The sequence below is a fragment of the Triticum urartu genome, chromosome 4A (assembly GCF_056163025.1).
Source record: "Triticum urartu cultivar PI428250 chromosome 4A, HENAU_Tu73, whole genome shotgun sequence".
In the NCBI taxonomy this organism is placed as follows: Eukaryota; Viridiplantae; Streptophyta; class Magnoliopsida; order Poales; family Poaceae; genus Triticum; species Triticum urartu.
In genome coordinates, this window is record NC_141876.1 from 608,720,579 (window position 1) to 608,739,610 (window position 19,032).

At 41.3% G+C, this 19,032-nt stretch overlaps 1 pseudogene across 1 annotated transcript; it reads left to right on the forward strand.

Annotated features, from left to right (window-relative positions):
- The first annotated feature begins 12,508 nt into the window (after positions 1 to 12,508).
- On the forward strand, positions 12,509 to 14,071 carry LOC147977286 (multiple organellar RNA editing factor 8, chloroplastic/mitochondrial-like; annotated as a pseudogene). Its single transcript, XR_015601829.1, has 2 exons — positions 12,509 to 13,317; positions 13,517 to 14,071. The product of XR_015601829.1 is annotated as a multiple organellar RNA editing factor 8, chloroplastic/mitochondrial-like (transcript).
- Positions 14,072 to 19,032: the final 4,961 nt, after the last annotated feature.

Here is a 19,032-nt window from a genome sequence, read left to right on the forward strand (position 1 = left end):
TGGTTCACTTATATTATTTTGAGAGTCTTAAACAACATGGTAATTAGCTTAGGTTATGAATTTAGTCCTCATATGATGGGCATCCAAGAGGGATATAATAAAAACTTTCATATAAAGAGCATTGAATAGATGAGAAGTTTGATTCCTTGCATTTGTTTTGAGATATAGAGATGATGATATTAGAGTCATGCTAGTGAGTAATTGTGGATTGGTAGAAATACTTATGTTAAAGTTTGTGATTCCCTGGTTTGAGGATTTCAAGGAATCTCTAAGGCAATGCCATTTGAACCGGAATCATCATCCTCTGCACCAGCCTCATGGCAAAAGGTGCCAAGGTAACTGAATGCTACCTATCTAAGTCCAGTGATGATGAATCTGGTGATGAATTTGGGCCCAGCTATACCAAACTTGCTTCTCTTGCCACTAAAGAACAAAGAGCTTTGCAAAAGGCTCAAAATATGCTAGACAAAAGAGATGATTTGTTGGGTGAAGAAATGGATCGCACTCAAACCTTGACTGATAATCTTCAAAGACTTCAGTCCAAGTTTGATAACCTTCAGAGTCATCATAACACTCTCTTATCTGATCATGAGAAGCTTTCTTATGAATATTTTCAAGGAAAGCAAGATCTTGAGAATCTAAGGGAGAGTTATGAAGATCTTCAGAAAGAATGTGATTCATTGCTTGCTCAGCAGATAAGCGCTGCTCAGGAAGAATTCATTCCACCATGTTTGAAGTGCATTGAACGTGAATCTGCTAATTCTTCACCTGAAAGTTCAAATGCTTCTATTGCTGTAATTTCTTCATCTGTCTCTGCTATCACTAATTCCTCATCTAAGGATGCTGCTAGTATCATTGACAGTGCAGGGCTGAAGGACTTGTATATGGCAGGCATGTACAAAAGCCTCAAAGGGCATCAGGCTCTTTGCGATGTGCTTAAAAAGAAGATCCTCAACAGGAACCCTCGGAAAGAGGGCATTGCCTTTGAGAGGAAACTCAATGCTGATGGAACATACTAGAAGCCTGAGCAGTACCCCAAAACCTCATGGGTTGCTGCAAAGGGACCTCCAGTAGATCCATCCATTTTATCTGGCTTTACATGTGAATCTCCTCATTCTTCTGATGAGTCATTTGACTCCAACTATAAGCTGTTCAAAAATCAGAATGGTGAAGTATTTGCTAGATATGTTGGCACTAAGTGCAGGAACGGTTCCCCTATGAAGAAAATCTGGGTTCCCAAAAAGTTCCTTGAAAGTCTTCAGGTGAATGTCATCATGACACCACCTGTGAAGAATAGGAACCCCAGATCAAATTCTTCATATGGACCAAAGTCTTCATATGGATCCAAGTCCTCATACGGACCGAATTCCTCACGTGGATCAAATTCCTCAAATGGATCAAAGTCCTCATATGAACATCATCGTTCTAACACTTCTGTTTCGCAGGGAAGATTTAAGGGCTATGAATATGTGCATTATTCTTCAAATCATTATGTTCATAAGTCCTCAAAGAATTTCTCTGCTTATTCATATGCTTACCCTAACTCCTCTTATGTGAAACGAAGCGGACTGGCTTATATGCCACCTTTCTCTTATGGAGCTCGCAGAGTGATGAACTCGTTGCCACCCCTCCACATGTGGGTGGTGAAGAAAAAGAACTAATCTCTTATGCAAGGTCAGGTCTCCAGACGAACTTAAACGTTTGAAGATTTTTCTGGAGACCTGAAATATGCTTGAAAGGACGCAAGCTAATCATGAAGAAATGAATTTTCATTTCTGACATCCTCATACCGTTTATCTGTTTTATTGTGTGATGAAATTGATCTGATTAATTTGATATCATATTCTTCATTGATTAAGTATATCAGTTCGTAAGCTGCAGTAATTCATCTGCACGATGATCAACCCAAAGCCACTGAGTGGGTCCTCGATAGTGGATGTACAAATCACATGACTGGTGACAAGAACTTATTGATGGATGCTCCCTGATCTCCATCGCATCTGAAGCATATCACCTACGCTGACAAAGGCAAAAGCAAGGTATTGGGTCTAGGTAAGGTTGCGATCTCAAAGGATCGACACATGGACAAATTCATGCTTGTCGAGTCCTTAGGATTCAACCTCATGTCAGTCTCAATGCTTTGTGATCTTGATATGGTTGTTATCTTTGGCAAGTATCATTGTGTTGTGATCATGGAAGCTGACCATTCCAAAGTCTTCAAAGGCTTTAGGAGAGAAGATCTGTATATTATTGATTTCTCCACAGGACCACAACCTGCTATGTGTCTTCTTGCAAAAGCTTTAGGAGGCTGGCTATGGCATCGACGACTTGGTCATGCTGGCATTAGGAACTTGCACACGCTCCCGAAGAAGAAGCACGTCATTGGCATTGAGAATGTCAAATTCCTCAAGGATCACCTGTGCGGAGCCTGTATAGCTGGAAAGATGACCAAGGGCAAACATCCCGCAAAGACTATCATGACTACCACTCATTCATTTGAATTGCTTCACATGGATCTCTTTGGTCCTAATCATTATTCTGCATTCACTAATGAAGCATCTCTATATGGCTTTGTTATTGTTGATGATTACTCTCGTTACACATGGGTGCATATCATCACTTACAAACATGAAGTGCAGGAAGTCTTCAAACGATTTTCCTCGAGGGCTTCAACCAACTTTGGTGTGAAGATCAAGCACATCAGAAGTGACAATGGAACTGAGTTCAAGAATACTGGTCTTCATGACTATCTTGATGAACTTGGTATTACTCATGAGTTATCTGCTCCTCATACTCCTCGGCAGAATGGCATCGTGGAGCGCAAGAACCGGAGTCTTGTTGAGATGGCTCGCACTATGCTTGATGAATACAAGACGCCTTGTCACTTCTGTATTGAGGCAATTGATACTGCGTGCCACATCATCAATAGGGTATATCTTCACAAATTCTTCAAAAAGACCGCATATGAACTCCTCACTGACAAGAAACCCAATGTGAGTTATTTCAAAGCCTTCGGTGCTAAATGTTGGATTAGAGATCCTCGTCACAATTCTAAATTTGCACCGAAAGCACATGAAGGTTTTATGCCTGGTTACGGAAAGGACTCGCACACCTACAGGGTCTTCAACAACATTCACCAAAAGGTTGTTGAAACTGTAGATGTGTGGTTCGATGAAACTAATGGCTCGCAAAGAGAGCACCTACCTCCTTTGCTAGATGAAAAGTCACCTGAGGAAACTATCAAGTTCAAGGCTACTGAGGATGTCATTTTGATTGAAGAATCTGCTGAACCAGATCATGAAGAACATCATGCTGGTGCACCTGAAGAAAATGGTTCTGAAGAAAATGAGCAAATTCCTCGTCGTCAACCTGCTCATCCTCGCGTCGCAAATGAAGTGCAAATTGAGAAAATCATCTGCGACATCAATGCACCAGGTCCTCTCACACGCTCAAAGGCTTCACATTTGTGTAAATTTTGTGGGCACTTTCCTTTCATCTCTATCAGAGAGCCCACCAAAGTAGATGAGGCATTTCTGGAGCCTGAGTGGATTTAAGCTATGCAAGAGGAATTACATCAGTTCGAGCTCAACCATGTCTGGTAACTTGTCAAGCGACCAGACCCTCGCAAGCACAATATCATCGGCACCAAATGGATCTACTGCAACAAGCAAGATGAAAATGTCCTTGTGGTGAGGAATAAGGCACGACTTGTAGCGCAAGGCTACACACAGGTTGAAGGAATTGATTTCGATGAAACTTTTGCACCTGGTGCTAGACTTGAGGCTATTCGCATATTACTTACTTATGCTAACTATCACAATATCATCTTATATCAAATGGATGTGAAAAGTGCATTCCTCAATGGTAAGCTTAAGGAAGAAGTATATGTTGCTCAACCCCCAGGTTTTTAAGATCCAAAGCATCCTGGCAAAGTCTTCAGACTCGATAAGGCCCTCTATGGCCTCAAGCAGGCCCCTCGGGCGTGGTATGATACTTTGAAGGAATTCCTCATGAAGAAAGGCTTCAAACCCAGTTCACTTGAGCCAACTCTTTTCACCAAAACCTATGATGATGAATTATTCGTGTGCCAAATATATGTTGATGATATCATCTTTGGCTGTACTGACCAATGTTACAGTGATGAATTTGCCTATATGATGAGTGAAGAATATCAAATGTCTATGATGGGAGAAATGAAATTCTTCTTAGGTCTTCAGATACGACAATAGTGCAATAGCATCTTCATATCTCAGGAGAAATACCTCAAGGATGTATTGAGAAAATTCGGCATGCAAGATTACAAAGGCGTCAAAATCACTATGCCCACAAGTGGCCATCTATGCATTGATGAAAATGGTATTGACTTCGATCAAAAGGTATACCGCCCCATGATTGGCTCTTTATTGTATCAGTGTGCATCTAGGCCAGATATTATGCTTAGTGTTTGCATGTGTGCCCGCTTTCAAGCTACACCAAAGGAATCACACCATAAGGCTGTGAAGCATATTCTTCGATATCTAGCTCACACTCCAACACTTGGATTATGGTATCCCAAGGGCTCGGCTTTTGATCTCATTGGATATTCAGACTCTGACTATGCTGGTGACCGTGTGGACTGCAAGTCAACATCAGGCACATGCCATTTCCTCGGACGATCCTTGGTATGTTGGTCCTCGAAGAAACAGAACTGCGTATCACTTTCTACTGCTGAAGCTGAGTACATTGCTGCTGGTTCGGTGCTATGCTCAATTTCTATGGATGAAGCAAACCCTCAAGGACTACGGCATCAATGTGAAGAATGTGCCTCTTTACTATGACAATGAGAGTGCCATCAAGATTGCTCATAACCAAGTTCAGCACTCGAAGACAAAGCACATTCAGATTCGTCATCATTTTCTTCGTGATCATGTGTTGAAGGGCGACATCTCTATCGAGCACGTGAAGACTGAAGAACAACTAGCCGATATCTTCACAAAGCCATTGGATGAGAAGAGATTTAGCAAGTTGCGGTGTGAGCTAAATATCTTAGAATCTTTGATTGTCCTTTGAAAAGGACACACATCCTAACACTTATGCAAAATTGATGACTTAGATGTGCAACACATAAAGTAACGTTTTTTTTCAATCAATGAAGACTAACCCTCTAAGTGTGAAGAAATTAACGGAGAATTTGATTCTCAAAGCCCTACGGCAATTGTACGTGGTGTCTGAAATCATCATTCTTATACGGTGGGTCACGCCACCAACAAAAGTTGAAAATCTTCAATTCAAGCTTTTCTTCAGTTTTTTGAAATTCCTCGGTTGTTCAATTTCTTTAACTTTGCATAGTCTTCACTCTTTCCATCGTTGTTCTTCATTAACTATATATATATATTTGAGTTTTAGTCCTCTACAACATCCACTTATTGCTAAATCTTCAAGTTGCCTTTTCTGTTAAGTGAATATGATCGGACCCTTCCCCCTGTATGCTAAACTCAACCCAATCTGTTCACAAAATTCTTCATGTGCATTCTATTTGAAACCGTTCTAAATCTTCACTGTGTCCTTGTCAGCTGAAGAATTTGCAAACGAAACGTTAAAATATTCTAATTTGAATTTTTGGCTTTTGCCTCTCAAACCGTTCCACATCCCACGATAGGATTTATCTATTCACCCATGATCTCAAATGATTTCCACCACTCTATACGTGGGTGACACATGTCGCTAGGATGAGAAGGGCCAGGGGCACGTTCGTCCATTTTCCTACGGCGAGCAGTTTTTCACCTCGGCTATATATACCCCTCACCCTCCTCAGACTGGATTTACCTTGCTCGACCTCACTTCCCCTCGCTCGAGCTTCCTGACCTAGCGCCGCCGCTACTTCCATCATCGCCGATGAGGAAGAGCTTCACTGTGTCGACCTCGTTGCCGTCGTACTCGCGCCGGCCGCAGATTTCTTCTCTCCGCTGCCGCCGTAGCTGTCTTCCTCAGCCAAGTTAGGGCGTGGAAGATCTGGACTGACGAATTTCCAAATCTCAAACTCTCAGTTCATTGTGTTCTTCTTCAAGGGTAATTAAAAGTTACTTTTACTGCCCTTATTGATTCTGATGATTTCTACAAAATCTTCAAAAGGTGTTTATTCTTCAATTTCCACACTCTAAACACCTTACACAAGCATCTTTTCTTGATCTGTTTCTCTAAGCTATATTTTTCTTCAAGATTCCTCAGTTGTGTGGATTTTCAATCTATAGAACTCTCAAACCTAAGTCAAAAGCGCTTAGTGAAATTCCTCAAGACACCACTAGTCAAATTCCGCAAACTTGTTCTTTTTGCAAAAACTTCTGAGAACGCATATGACCTCTCCAAATTCTTTGCACCTATACTCTGTTCACAGGTACACATGTCCACTGCTGAATCACTAGGTTCTCATCAACTTAACTCATTTGCAGCATTCTCGAACGTATATACCTCTTCAGAGAACTCAATTGTTCAAAATCCTCAGCTGAAGAAAATGGCAGATGGCAAGAAACCTCAGAAGGGAGGCAAGAAACTGGAAGTTAACATAGCATTTGAGATCCCTGATGACATTTATGAGAAATATTGCACTCCTGATGAAGCCAAACATGGCAAGGAGAACAAGAATCAGCGCAAGGTGCGCATACAAAGGATTGAACGGAGATGGGCACGGAAATGGAGGGAGTACAGATATGTCACTCCAAAGTACATGAAGAAATTCACTCTCCACCCTCCTTGCCCAAGACCTCCACTGGCACCTGGCCAAATAGCTGATCCCACCAGCCTCAACCGCGGTAAGGACTATCTTGATGAATGGGCTAAACGGCAAATACCTCACGCTGCTCCAGTTCCTCCTGTTGCAAAGTCCTTAGTTGCTCCGACAAAGTCATCAACACATGTGCATCTCGCCTTGTGTCAAAGGACCACAGGCATCTCAATTGCCTCAGGAGCCTCTGCAAGTTCTTCTGCTCCTCCACAGTCCTCAATAGGCCCCACTTTGCTGAAGACCAAGGCCACAGCTGGACGAGGCACTAGACCAAGTCCTCACAAGAAGCAGGTTGCCTTCCAAGTACCGTCTAGTGAAGACGAAGATGATGATGAAGAACTCGCTGAAATGATCAGAGACAGGCAACAAAGGGCCGCTAGAGCCAAAGGCAGTAATGTGCCATTGACGCTGGATCCAAAGTTGATCCTAGACTTCATCGCCATATGGCATAAGGACCCCAACACTCCTTTGCCTGAGATGAACCTCACTCCTGGTCAAAGTCATATGTTGACGGCCTTCATTGGTGAGGAAAAATGGAAATTTGAACAGGGGAGGAAGGTGAAGAAAGCTCAGTACAAGAAAGTGCGCTTTCTGAAGCAAAATGTTTCGAAGCTATCACTTGATGAACTTGTCGCTCTACAATCAGAAATCAAGAATCTTAGTGATAAATTTGATCGATACTATGCTGATTGACTTGGAGCCAAAGTCAGATTCGTCAAGCTGACCAAGGGATTCACCACAAATGTTGCTGCCTCAACGCAACATGAAATTCCTCAGGTTGAAGCATCTCCCCAGCCCACTGAAGAGCATGCCAGCACCGTTGATGACAATCAGGCTGCTGATGAAACTGAAAGTACCAGGGCTGATGAAGCTATTCCAACTGCTGATGAAACTGCCAGGGCAACCACTAGTGTTGCGCTTGAAGAACAAGCCAGGCCAGCTAAAGCATCTGTCGCTGCGCCTGAAGACACTGAACAAGTCAGGGCAACTGCATCAGTTGTGCTTGAAGAAAATGAACCAATTTCCTCTGCTCCTCCTGTACCAACGCCAAGTCATGTTCTTCCTTCTGCATTAGAAGCGAAGAAAACCAAAGGTGCGGAGCGAGCACCAGTGAAGAAAAGGAAAGCATCCATTGCCTCAGAGTCTTCAGCACCAAAGAAAGTGAAGACTTTGAGGAGCTCTTTTGAAAATCCAATTGATGTATTCCTGTTTCTAGTATGCCATCAAAGGAGATCGTTCCCTTTGGTGAGGATTATGAGATCCCAAGCGGATCAGATGAAGATGTTCCTTCTGCTGCTTCGTCAGAGCAGTTGGACGAAGAAATTGAAGTGGATGATATCCCTTCAACCCCACCGGTATCATCACCCATGCCTCAGTTCACGGCTGAAGAGGCAGTTGTTGAAGAAATGGATGAAAAAGAAGAAGACATGGACATTGGGTGCATCACTCCAGTTTTGAATGATGACTATTGGGAAAGTCATCACCCCAATTCACCCATGTTCACCCCACTGCAACAGATTCCTTAGTCCCCAGTCCAAACTGAAGAAGTTCAAATGGGCTCTCATGAACCTCAAGCTTCACTTCTCACCATTCCTGAAGAAATTCCAGCCACTAGTGCTGATGCTCATGCTGCTGAAGAAATTGAGACCCAGGCTGCCACTAAAGATATTGCTACTGAAATTCCTCAGCCTGCGGCTCCTGAGACTGTGACTCAAGAGGCTGTGAAGACATTGACTGATACTCCTCAGCCCAAGCCGAAGAATCCCTTCTCAAAGAAACAGAAGTTCAAACACTACAAGAAATATGTCAACTTATGATCTTCTCTCAGTGACCCCGACTGAATTGGTCGTAAATCCATGGCCATTTCGCTTGGAAGGGCTCAAACCCTGAAATTGCCTTACACCAAATGGTCATAAAGCAGACAAGAGTGGTCGACGACCTTATTTCTACCTGATTACGACCAATATAAATGGTCATAAGGTTGTGAACATGGATGCATTGGTACTTAAGGTGTCGCTCAAGGTGGGCTTGGGCCTCGGTGGAACGAGGCCAACTCCTTTTAAAAAAAACTGTGTGCCATGTAGGCCTCAGCCCATCCAGGAAGAAATGTGGGGTGCCCTCATATTACTAAAAAAACATATATTCGGCCCAACGAAAATGGGAAAATAACAAGTTTTTCATTATTAACATTTGGTAAGGATGGTCAGTTATCTGAAAAAAATGTTTTCATTATTGTCTAAAAAACAAGTTTTTCATTGTATAACTCTAAAAAGGTTTTTCCTTATAGAAAAATCTCGAAACTAATAAAAACATATAGAATTATAAGAATAGGAAAATAATGAACTCCTTCGTGAATCTTGCTATATGGTTTAGCAATTAGAAAACTAAACGTGTAATTCAAAAAATGTTAATATTAATACGTATTTAAAAAAAATATAATAATGTGTTTAAAAAACTAAATGTGTGTATTTGAAAAGTTTCATGCATATAAAAAATGATAATCATAAATAATATTAGATATGTATAAAAAAAGTTTCATGTGTATGCAAAAATAGTCATCACTATGTATATATGAAAATTTTACTATATATATATGGAAAAGTAGATAACAAAACAAGATTTTCTAAAAATGTTAATCGTGTATTTAAATTTTTCTAACCAATATCAACAATGTTTTATATGTATACAAAAATGTACAATGTGTAAGGACAAATATAGACATCAAAACGTATGTATGAAAAGATGTTTTTTTGTTGGGAATATATGAAAATATGTTAATCATGTATTTAAAAAAGTTAAACATATATAAACAATATGTACAATGTGTCTTAAAAAATGTAGACATGTGTTCAAAATATTAGACATCAAAATATTTATTAAAAATATTAATGATTTAACTAAAAACCATTTAATATCTATAAAAAATGTTTCTAGTGTACACAAATTTGTTCATAAAATGTGGTCTAATATTCTTGAAAAATGGATAAGTTTTTTTACAAAAAATATTTGTTAGGTTCTTCACAAAAAAATGGAAAATGAATATGCGGAAATTTATCTTTTTCACGAGAGGTGGATCGAAAACTTTTTACACACAACCATTTGGTCAATTGTACATTAAATATGGTCTAGTATTTTAGAAATTTGATTTGGTCCAATTTTGCAACAAATATATGGTAGGTTCTACACAAAAAAAAACCTCTTTTTGGGCACTAAAAAAATGGAAAATTGATTTTTTTGTCCAAAAAAAATAAAAACTACCTTAGGAAATATTGTTATTCATTCCAAGATGCACCATTATGCACTATATGAGATCATTCGAACAAACTATGCCATGAAGGTTTTCCAATTTTTTGATTTTTTATCTTTTCATGCCCATTGGGCGAAATTTTGTCTTCTTCACCACAGGTGGATCAAAGGTTTTGATACCCAACCATTTGGTCAATTGTGCATTTAATATGGTTTATTATTTTAGAAAATTTATTTGGTCCAATTTTGCGACAAATATATGTTAGGTCCTTCACAAAAAAACTCATTTTGGGCACTCGAAAAATGAAAAATGATTTTTTTGTCCAAAGAAAATGGAAACCTCCTAAGCCAACATTGTTTTGCCATTCCAATATGCACGCTTGTATACAATATGAGATCATTTTAACAAACTATGCCATGAATGTGTGCATAAGATTGATCATTTGGCTTGAAAGTCATTGATCTCCACACATGATAGATCGTTTCTGAGAACACTTTTTTAAAATAATTATCGTATTACAATTTTATTATTTTTCCTGGTAACTTGGCCACATATAATGACACAATGCGAAGGTTTTCCATTTTTTTTATTTTTTTGAATTTTTTATGCTCGTTTCAAAATGCGGTCAAAATAGCGGGCTTGACCGTTTCTAGCTAGTGGTTGAATCTTGGAAATTTTTTGGTGTTTCTCTAATTAAATAGATACTTTTGTACCTTGAAATGATTTTTGGGAAAAATCAAGAGCAAACTATGAGGCAGCTACAGTTCAATTTTGACCCTCTTCCTACTAAATCGGCGGGAATTTGTCTTTTTCACGAGAGGTGTATCAAAACTTTTGACACCCCACCATTTGTCCTAGTATTTTAGAAAATTGATTTGGTCCAATTTTGCAACAAATATATTGTAGGCCTTCACAAAAAAACTCATTTTGGGCACTCGAAAAATGGAAAATCAATTTTTCGTCCAAAGAAAATGAAAACTTCCTTAGCCAACATTGTTTGTCATTCCAAGATGCACCCTTGTGCACAATATGAGATCATTTGAAGAAACTATGCCATGAATATGGCCATAAGATTGATCATTTGGCTTGAAAGTCATTGATCTTCATACATGATAGCTCGTTTCTGGAAACACTTTTTAAAAGTAATTACCGTATTACAAGTATATTATTTTTCCTGGTAACTCGGTCACATATAATGACACAATGTGAAGGTTTCCTAATTTTTTGATTTTTTCTGAATTTTTAATGCTCGTTCCAAAATGCGGTCAAAACGGCGGGCATGACCGTTCCTGGCTAGTGCTTGAATCTTGGATTTTTTTGGTATTTCTATGATTAAATAGATACTTATGTACCTAGAAATGATTTTTGGAAAAAATAAAGAGCAAACTATGAGGCAGCTGCAGTTCAAATTTGACACGCTTCCAACTGAATCGGCGAAATTTTCTCTTTTTCACTTGAGCTGGATCATATCTTTTGACACCCAACCACTTGGTCATTTGGGCATTAAATATGGCCTAATATTTTAGAAAATTGATTTGATCCAATTTTGCAACAAATATATGATAGGTCCTTCACAAAAAAACTCATTTTGGGCAATCGAAAAATGAAAATGAATTTTTCATCCAAGGGAAATGAAAACTCACTTAGGCAACATTGTTTGCCATTCCAAGATGCACCCTTGTACACAATATGAGATAATTTGAACAAACTATGTCATGAATGTGGCCATAAGATTGAGCATTTGGGTTGAAAGCCATGAATCTTCACACATGATAACTCATTTCTGAGAATACTTTTTTAAAAAATTGTTGTATCACAAGTTTATTATTTTTCCTGGTAACTTTGTCACATATAATGACACAATGCGAAGGTTTTCTAAATTTTTTTTGAATTTTCATGCCCATTTCAAAATGCGATCAAAATGGCGGGCATGACCGTTCCTAGCTAGTGCTTGAATATTGGATTTTTTTTGGTGTTTCTATTATTAAATAGATACCTATGTATCTAGAAATGATTTTTGGAAAAAAATAAAGAGCAAACCATAAGCAGCTGCAGTTCAAATTTGACCCGCTAACTACTGATTCGGCAAACAATTGTCTTTTTCACGAGAGGTGGATCAAAACTTTTGACACCCAACTATTTGTTCAATTCTACATTAAATATGGCCTAGTATTTTACAAAATGGAGTTGGTCCAATTTTGAAACAAATATATGGTAGCTCCTTCACAAAAAAACCTTATTTTTGGCACTCGAAAAATGGAAAATTGATTTTTTGTGTAAAAAAAATAAAAAACTCCCTTTGTCAACATTGTTTGCCAATCCAAGATGTAAACTTGTGCATAATATGGTATCATTTGAACAAATATTTGATAGTTATTTTAAAAAAAAAACTCATTTTAAACTCTTCAAATTATTTGCTGCGTTCTGATTGGTCAATAGACATATCACGTGGATCATGCTGAAACACCGTTGGATCTACGAGCATCCAACGACAGCCCTCACCCCCTCATCCTCTCACCCACGTAACCCTAACACAGCCGGCTCTCCTCTTCCTCGCGTCCCCTTCTCTCCCACAGCCGCCAGCCCCTCGCTCCCTCCGATCCCCGCCGCCGCCGCCTCCCCGATCCACTTCTTTCCCTTTCCCCGATCACACCTCACTGCCTCTCGCACCTCGCCTGCAAGTCCCTCCGCCGTCGTCCCCTCTCGCACCTCGACTGCAAGTCCCTCCGCCGTCGCCCCCTCTCGATCCCAGCCGGCGATGACCACCCCTCTCCGCCGTAGCATGCCCTCCTCCTCCTACTCGAGTCAGATCCGGACACCCCAGCCTCGGATCCGAACGCACCCTCCCCTCCCCTCCACTCCTAGTCTCCGTCCCAGCTCGATCCCGAATTCCCCATTCCCCTCTCCCTCTCTCTCTCTCTCCATGGCCGCCGCCGCCGCTTCCATGGCCCGCAGGCTGCTCTCCCCCGCCTCCTCATCTCCCGCCGCCTCGCCTCCCCCAGGTCCGTCCAGCGCGCCCCGGCGGCGGCGAAGGAGATGATGCGCCCTGCGGTCGTCGTCTCCTCGTTGCTCCTCCTCCGTGGCGTCGGGGGCGCCAGGGGCATGGCGCGGCGGCCGGGGGCCGACGGGTACTCACCTGCACGCGGCAGCGGCGGGGCCTGGGACCGGGCGCCCACGGAGATGGCGCGTTGTTCCCGGGCTGCGACTACGAGCGCTGGCTAATCGTCATGGACAAGCCCGGCGGCGAGGTCACCTCCAAGCACCAGATGATGGACTGCTACATCCACACCCTCGCCAAGGTCCTCAGAAGGTACCCGTCCATCCATCCGGCCTCCATCCCATTGTGAGAGCGGCTCAGTCAGACTCTCTCGCTGCTCGGAAATGAGTGACAAAGACTACAAATTTGAGTCTTGTTTGGGCTGGGAGGCCAGCTCAGTGTTGCTTTTTGTCAAGTACTGTTCATGCAAGCCTGATGATATGATGTTGCTCTGTCTCTGGATGTGTAGCAGCGAGGAGGAGGCCAAGAGGAAGATTTACAACGTCTCATGCGAGCACTACTTCGGGTTCGGGTGCGAGATTGACGAGGAGACGTCCATCAAGCTTGAAGGTTTTCGTGTTATCCACGTGTAAAATTACCAGAGCTAACAAACATGTCTTCTTCTCCTTTCGGTAGATGGGAGCATGCCTAAGTACATCTGTTGGTTGTGCTGGAGGGATTCCTGGTGTTCTCCGTGTGCTCCCTGATTCCTATGTTGACCCTGAACACAAGGACTATGGAGGTAATTCACTGTTTGGGTGCAGTACACCACAGAGCATAATACATGACAACATCATTAGTGTATGAAGTTGGTTAAGACATAAATGCATCAGGGCAAGGTGGCATCCACGAGCATGTTTACCTCATGCTTTTCCCCTGGTTGCATTTAAATGAAATCAAATTGCTCAATAGGTAGCCATTGTTGGTATCTATAATAAGCTAATTGCAGTGGTCAAACTGGAGTTCTGTTGTTTTGATTTTCATGCTTGTACAGTAAATGTCGTGCTCTCATATGCTCTGTTTGTTCGATCTCACTCTCTGACATTGCTTCAATAATGCTTGCCCATTAATCCAGAGTACAGTGAGCATGTATGTTGATGAAAGTTAAAACCAACTTTAACTAGTGGTGCAAGTGCAAGTAGCTAGCTTGCATACAAGATCTTAGATAGATGGGTATCCTAGTTTCATGACTGCTATTTAGAACTAAGTGCCCCGTAAGTGTTTGCTGAAAATGAAAATGTAGTTAACTATAGCACAGTGAGAGTGCTCTCAAACGTCAGAAAGTTTGCTACTGCATTTACGTTCCTGGCAGTGTCCTGCATTGACCGATGGTGCAGCCATATACCCCTGCCACTACCTAATTGTTCTCATTCATTATTGTGCAGCAGCGCCTTCTTGTTCATATCCATTTTTTCAATTAATACCAACATGTAGGTATTTACACAGGAGAGATAGCTAGATTTACGGACTAAAAAGTGACAATAAAAATGTTGTTGTTTTAACCTAGAGGTTAATAAAACACTTTGATAGTTCTGTCCCCGAGCATTTTTGTCAGTTTGCAGTTACTTGTGCTGAGATACTAGTCGCTTAATCTGTCCAGAAAATGTGCTGTGTATTTCTTGTCGAGAGAATAATATTCCATGGCCAGAGCAAGCAAGATGTTATTTCTAGTGCTAGCCTTTTGTTGTATTAAACTACTGTATATGGTAGGAGGACATTGTCTTTAGAGACAGCAATCAGAAGTAATGCAGTCGCTTCCGTTGCATACTTGCTCTAGCTGCAAGTACTTGGAACTGCCGATCTCTTCCTATGTTGGTGTTGTGGTGTGCTTATGTGTTATTTTTGTAGCTGCTGATCTCTTCCTATGGAGGAACAAGAAGTTCTCTGGCGGGGTGCTCGCGGGCACCACGACCATGTAGTTGTTGTTTGAGGTCCTGGAGTACCATCTCCTCACCCTCCTCTGCCACCGCTTCATCCCCATCCTGGGCATCCTCTTCCTCTGGTCCAATGCCTCTGCCTTCGTCAATAAGCGAGCCTTTTAAATTTCCATTGTTATTTGCACTTTATTCCACGCACACTTCATGTGAATCTGTGATCATATCCATAGACCAGTGAATTAATTGCACTATTTGCTTGCTGTGAAGTATCCACTATTTGTTACATTATGTCTTTAAGTAGTAAAATTGAGAATGGCAACCTAAATTCTTCAACTGAACTGCTCTTTCATTGTCCCACCGAATACTGAAGTTTTGTTATGTATAACATTGCTACATGTGTTTTTGTCTATAGAATTGCATTCATTTTCTCTTATTTCAGTAGTTACATAGCTTGAGGCATGTGTATTCTTTTTAATAGGATGTAGCTAACCGAGCACATGTAGCTAACCGAAGCACAAGGGAAAAATTACATTAAATGGGCTGAATTAATGGGTTCGGCTCATATAAACACCGAGTTGGACTGGGCTGATTCTTATCCACGTCAGCTTGCCATGTTGGATCAGACGTGGCCTGGGCATGCTGCCAGTGACCAAAAATTTGGTCGTGGAACCAACGACCTTTTACATATCACAAAGAAGGTCGTTAAAATCCATTAACTACCACCAGCTTTTGACCATCTATTTTTGGTCACAAAAAGGTCGCAAATGAAAAACAATGACCTTTCAGCGACCAATAGTGATGGTCGCAAGTTAGCATATTTCTTGTAGTGAAAGCTGATGACTTCTTTCATGAGCATGTATTCTTCACTGACTACGACCCATATGACTTTGCTCATTTTCGAAGGAAGCGTTTCTGGACAGCTAGCCAGACGAACTTCTACTCTTCACTGCTATTTGATAAGGACAAGATCAATGACCATTAGCATATTCCTCATGTGGATATGGAATCGCTGCCTTGCTTCACCCCAGTCCTCGGTGTTCTTCATGACGTTGGGCTGTTCAACTTCTGCACCGATATATGCGACTGGAATGAAGAGTTAATTCTTCAGTTCTACGCTACATTGTACATCACCGGCAACGCTGAAGATGTGAATTCATGGGTGCTGGACTGGATGATAGAGAACACACATTACAAAGCACCGGCCTCTGAATTGCTTCATGCCCTGCCTGTCAGCCCTCCCCTTGAAGGTGCGCTGCTCATCTACCATGAACCTGAGCTATTTGATCACTACATGCAAGTTTTGATGAAGCTGCTGAAGCCTGGTCAACCCCCAAGAATCAAATTCGTTGTGAAGGAATTGCTATATGTGCCAAGGACTATCTATAGAATTCTGACCAAGACCCTGAGTCCCATCAAAGGCCACGACTGTAATGAAGAAGAGGTCGTTGGCATCATGAAGAATCTGATATTCAACATCATCTATGTCGTTTCAATCAACTACCATGATTTCTTCATGAGGACTCTGGCAAATGTTGCATTGTCACCATTTGAGTTGAAGCCTTACGCTCCTTGGATTATGATATTCCTTAGATCAAGGTCTTCAATCAATTAAAAGGCTGATACTCTTTACCATGGCAGCTACTTGCCCTCTATTGAAGTCCTCAAGTGGACATTTTCCTCAGCTGATGAGAAGGGTAAGGCAACTGTGATTATTGATGAAGGCATTCGTCCATTGGATGGGCAATTTCGCAAAGCTGCATCTTACTTCACAAATGGTGACTTTGCCACCCATGACTCTGCTGCTAATGCTTCAAAGCAAAATCCTCAAGGCACAGCTCCAAGGGTGATGACTGATCATGAGCTTATCCTCAGTCTTCACCAGAAGGTCGATCGCAACCATAAGTGGGTCAAGCGTCAATTTGGTTCAATTCTTCAAAACATGACCATCACTCAAATTTCAATGAAGAAGAACCATTACTACCTCCATGAAGTATTTGATCGCACCTGGGTTGTTCTGTCTCATCTCTACGGTGAATAAGATCTTAGGAAGATGGGCTTCAAGTAGGACTTTGACTGGTCTCAGCCACCTTCGAAGAAATTCAAGAAGGTTAAAGTTTCTCACTTGGTGGCCAGCTCTTATTCTTCATCGCGCGAGACGGATGAACATGAAGACTTGGACAACACTGCGGCAAGCCCTACTTCAACAACCGACCGCAACAACGCTGGCGCTCCTCCATCGACTTCGTGATATTCCTTCAGGGGCGGTAGTCCTCATTTTTTGTCCCTTTTGGTCATTCGATGACAAAGAAGGAGAAATTTGAGTTAGTCTTCAAGGGGGTCTATATATGGGCGTTTTTTTGCTAAGTTACAACTCTCGTTCTTTTGAAGTCTTTATTGGATCGAGTTGTAAACTTAAACCCGATGGTGGTCTGATACTTTTGCTATGTTTTTCTGCATGCTATTTCCTCATATATGTTAATGCACCCATGCTGAATTACATCAGTCATCATATTTCATCATGCATTTCAAATTCTTCATATCATATGTTAAATGCGTGTATGAATTACAAGATATAGGGGGAGATCTCCATGATCCTACTCTTCAATGTGCATTGCTTCAAAAGCAAATTCCTCACATATGCACATCTTCAGGGGGAGTTCCTCTATGTCTTTAAATGAAATTCCTCAATATCAATATTTACACTTCATATGTCTATTCCCGTTGAAAACTTAACCTATATTGTCATCAATCACCAAAAAGGGGGAGATTGTAAGTGCATCTAGTGCACTTTTGTGATTTTGGTGTATTGAAGACTTATAGGTTAAGGGACTAATGCGTTTGTGAGTGTACACAGATTTATAAGTCTATGAGGAGTTTGATATTTACAGAGAAAGTCGACCCCTAAAAATGAATGTCTTCAACTGAAGACTTTGGCTTTTTAAGACTTGGAAAGTGAAGAAATTGGTGTGACGGTGAAGACTCTATATTTAATGTGAGGAGTATGAAGCGTGAAGACTTTTGTTTTCATAGTTTTGTTTTCTCTTTATTGAGTCATAGGAAACACCGTACTATTAAAGGGGGTCGAGGAAAAACTAAGAAAAAGTTTCCAAGTGATGCTCATCTCAAAATCCGACACCTCCCAATCCCTTTGAGTGAAGCCATTGGAAATCTCATGCAGTTCAGTCAATTTCTTCAGTGATAGAGACGAAGTTCTTCTGGTCTCTGAGAAAATTGTTCTGACTGAGGAGTTAGGAATTCGCCAGTATGGATTGCCTACAAGTGAGGAACATGATAGCCCTGAGGAATTTGAACTTCAAATTTCCGACCGTTGATGTGCTACGTGCCAGCTGTCCCAAAATATCTTACCCAGCTAACGGTCATATCATTGAAGTGCATTTATTTCTTATCATGTCGGGCTGCTCCCTAGGCTATAAATAGCCGCCTCCTTCAACCACTAGCTGGTTGGTTGCTCCGAGAGAAACTGATACTTGTCATTGAGAGCATCCCATCCTCCGAGGACTTTGAGCGAAAATCATCAAATGAGGAAAACCCAAACCCAAACACCTACAAACCCAAAGTGATTGAGCATCACTGAAGAGATTGCTCCTGTGTGGATTCGACGCTTGTTACCTTTGAAGACTGTGCATCTTTCAGACGGTTAGGCGTCATGGTCTAGAGCATCCAAGAGGAAATTGTGGATCGTCGAGTGACCGAGTTTGTGAAGGTTTGGAAGTCTCCTGAAGACTTACCATGAGTGATTGGGCGAGGTCTATGTGACCTTAGCCCAAGGAGAATACGGTGAGGACTGTGTGTCCTCAGGTTTAAATACCTAGCCGCTCCAACCAGATGTACAACTGTCACAGCAGTTGGAACTAGTCTACCAAATCACTGTCTTCACCGAGCTAACTAGTTCTATTTCCTCAACCCTTTTATTTCCTCATTACTGTGTTGAGTACATGATCGTTACTGTTTGAAGACTTTGACTGAAGACTTTCTCAATTTTCTCAGTTCAATTTCTTCAGTCAGTTTGTCTTCAGCCCGCTTATCCCGTGTTTACGCTTTCTGTACTCTGTGCTTGTTTTTATTTCATCATGATGATTGTGCTTCTGTT